Genomic DNA, 3,867 nt, shown 5'->3' on the forward strand with positions numbered 1-3,867 from the left:
AGTTTAAGAGGAAGTGTCTTGGTGGCTACCAGTCTGGTTGGAGAAGCTGGCATTAAGCTCCCTCTTGTGGATGCAGGAGGGAAAGAAAGAAAAGTGGTTGTGGTCACCTTGTGGAGCAGCAGCTTCCAGTCCCCATTCTGGACTAAGGCACCACTCTTATGTGGCTTGGCTAAGGGTCTGAGGCTCAGGCCAGAAGCAGAGATGGTGATGAGTGGTCCCTACTTCAGGACATAGTAGAGCTCAAGTGATGGTGAAGGGAGAGGTTTCAGTATCAGTAAAGGGAGCTGAGTGAGAGAGAGAGAGAGAAAGAGAGAGAGAGAGAGAGAGAGAGAGAGAGAGGTAGAGGGAGAGGGAGAGGGAGAGCTACACATAGGTGAAATGTATCTACCTCTATTGAGAGAGAACAGCTTTAGCAAAAAGAGGTAGAATCAACTAAAAAGAGAAGGTGAGCTGCTTGCAGAGAAGGTTGTTGGTACTGGGAAATGTGATATGAATCACCAAGATTGAGAGGAAACTGGAATTCCATTTTCTTTGTTAGAGTGAGCTCAAGACAGAGGCTATGCTATATTTTGACTGCCATTATTATTTGTCAACAACATTCTTTGATATCAACCCCCTCAAGTTAACGAAATTAGAGAACATCTGTTATAAATGAAATAAAATTTTGAAATATTTGTATATATATGTAGGTGTAAATATATGCTACGTTAATGTGTCAATATGTACAAACTAAAATAAAGCTTGATAAATATACCTTGGAAACTTAATGATGTTAGATGCTTACTACCTATGCCTAAAAGTTCTTTGGACACATAGGACGTACCTTATTATTATTTTAATATGTACTTATTTTTTGATCAAGATGAAAGAAATCTTACTGTATAATTCCTAAAGATCATACTAGCTTTAGTACTAGCTTTGGTGCTTGTCTAGGTGGATGAAATAGCCATGGGAAAAAATTCTACTTTCATTATTTATCATATATTTTCTGTGTTCCATTTACATGTGTGCCTTCCCCACAAGAATGTCAGCACTTTAAGGATCATAGTTTGTACCATGATCCTTGGTGCAAGGATGTGTGGAGAGATGACTAAGTTAACAAATATTGTATATGCCTTATATTGCTTAACTTTGTAACTCAGGAACTGCAGGCCAGGAACCTGCACCTGGACCTTGGATATTCTGAAAAAATCACCAGGAGGGCCAGCAGAGTGAGACATGCTGTTTATTACTCACAATACAAGGAGGCTTCAGCACTTGGTCAGGTGGAGCTGCAGGAAAAGGCAGCCGGCCAAGAGCAGGCATTGTTTTATATGCAAGCAGAGAGGAGGGGCATTGCTTCATCCAGGGGAATAAGGGTCTTCCCTCATGGATGAGAGCCAGATGTGCTGCCTAGCTAGTGTTGGGGAGGACCGACCATGTCCTCAAGTGAAGCAGGGAAATATTGTCTATGGGAATGGCCAAAGGGGCAGATAGTGCTCATGGGAGCAACGAGAAGTGTCCTTGGGGGCAAGCATAGCCCCAAGAACGCTTTGTTCATTGTCTTCCTTGGGGCTGTGGACCCAGCAGTCCTCTTTGTCTCCTGTGTTTGTGGAAGGGCTTTGTTTGAATTATGCCCGCACCTACATATGCCCCTGAGAAACTGTATGAGTTTCTGACTTTTATCTTCATTTTCAGGTTTAGGAAACTGAGGCACAGTGAGGTCAAATAACTTGCCCAAAGCTATACGGTGATTAAAACTTGAACTCTAAAACTGTCTTACTCATCTTTGAATGCCCCGCACTTATAGTGAGGCATAGTATTCAATATTGAATAACTGAATAATGCTTAATAGAATACATATTTAAAAAGTAGCTGCCCCACTGTGAACACAAAATGGCACTGTAGGCTCAGCCAAGTGGCCTTGTTGGGGTGGAAAGATGAGGCCAGCTCCCTCTGGTTCACAGGCTGTGTCACTTTAGTTAGTACAGAACTTCCAAGATTTTTGTTGACTTAAGCTGAAATTAGAAAATGCAGATTCCCTTGGGATTTCATTTTTCTATTTTTAAAATGAGAAGATTAATTCTGTCGCTTACCTTCAAAGAAAGTGGGAATGACATAAAATTGCTCACAAATTTTTGCTTGTATCAGGGAAGGGATCTGCTAGCATTAATAAAATTATTTCACTTACACATAGTAGGAGCACCCAGGACAGAGAATGATGACATGGAATCTTCCTTTTTTAAGATAATAGAATCTCAACTGCCTCCTTACCTCCATCCAGGATTCTAAAAAGACTTCCAGCACAGACTTTTAGAGCCCACATGCACTTAATATACCCCCCACTTCCTCTTTGTCTCCTTTTCCAATGATTCACAGCTCCCACTGTCAGAAAGTTCTGCATACAAGAAAGGAGAATAACTGTATGACCTTACACAGATTCTCTGAAGATAGTTATTGGCCCTACCCGTCGGCTTTATTTATCTGAATGGTTCTGTAGTCTTTTCTCAGAGCTCTTTCCCATCATTTTGAATAAATCTGATGTTTTTCTGAACAATTTCCTTGAGATTGTACATGTCTCCTAATATTATAGATATCCTTTTACCAAACACACTCCATTACAAGCACACTCTATAACAAGCACACATATACGCCACTTGTGACCAGCTTCCATCTTCTATAATCACGTAATCCATTTCTTGCAACAGTAAAGTCTATATCAAATTTGAATTTGTTTTCTTTTCTTTGAAATATATTTCTGAGAACTGTAATTCGACTCCAAGATATATACCAACAGAACTATATGCATACGTTTACCAAAACGTACATGTAGAGTGCTCACAACACTTCTATTACTAATGCCACTGGACTGGAAACTACCCAAATGTCCCATAATGGAATGAATGAATAAATTAGTACATTTGTTCATTGAAATACTGTACAACAATTAGAATGAATTGATTACAGCTATGCATATGAAAAGGATGAATCTCACAAACTTTTGTTGAGTCAGAAAAAGCCAGTCATGAAAGTATATGTAGTCTATGATTTTACTACATAAAGTTCAAATAACAGGACAACTAATCTACAGGATGAAAAGTCAGGATAGTGGTTGCCCTGGGATTGGAGATGGAGTGACATCTGGAAGTGGGGTTCTTGATTGTCTTTTCTGCATTGTTTCATAACATTCTATTTCTTGATCTGGTTTCACAGATGTGTTCACTTGGTGGGAATTCGTTGAGAGGTAAACTTAATGACTTATGTTTACTTCTGTATGTATGTTTTATAAAACTTAGAAAAATAGAGAAAAAAATATATTGCCTTGTATAATTGGATTTCATTTGGAGATATTATGGAAACCACAGTTGGAAGAATGCTACTGCTTCAAATAGACCCTGACTTTTTGTAATCCAGGCCCTGGATTGTGGTCACCTTAAGAGAATACTAAGCTAATTTAAAAGGAAGCTATTTCTAAGTCTTTACAGTCTCTGTGTATTTAAGGAATGGGAGCTGTGGGAACCTGGACTGGGTTTTATCTTTAATGCTCATCTGTTCTCTGGTCATCCTTTAGGAGAAATACAGGCCTTTGAATTCATCTGCACAAACAAGGCCATGGTGTCCTCCCACTGCTCACCACCTAATTGTTTGTCCTGCATTGTTCTGAGTCCTGGCCACATGAAACTTCCAAAATAACTGTGCAGTTGTCATCATTGTTGGGGAGACTATTTTGGAACATTGGCTTCGCTTGGTGATGTGAAGGAATCCAGGAAAGGCCCAGTTGTCAAGAGGCCCAAGAGGTCAGGGAGTTGGAGGTAGACAAAAAGTCATGGGGGTTGAGCTGCAGGAGGTTCCCAGTGGCTCAGAGGTAACACAGTTTCTGACGAGTGT

This window comes from Pteropus alecto, unplaced genomic scaffold (genome assembly GCF_000325575.1).
Source record: "Pteropus alecto unplaced genomic scaffold, ASM32557v1 scaffold234, whole genome shotgun sequence".
In the NCBI taxonomy this organism is placed as follows: domain Eukaryota; kingdom Metazoa; phylum Chordata; class Mammalia; order Chiroptera; family Pteropodidae; genus Pteropus; species Pteropus alecto.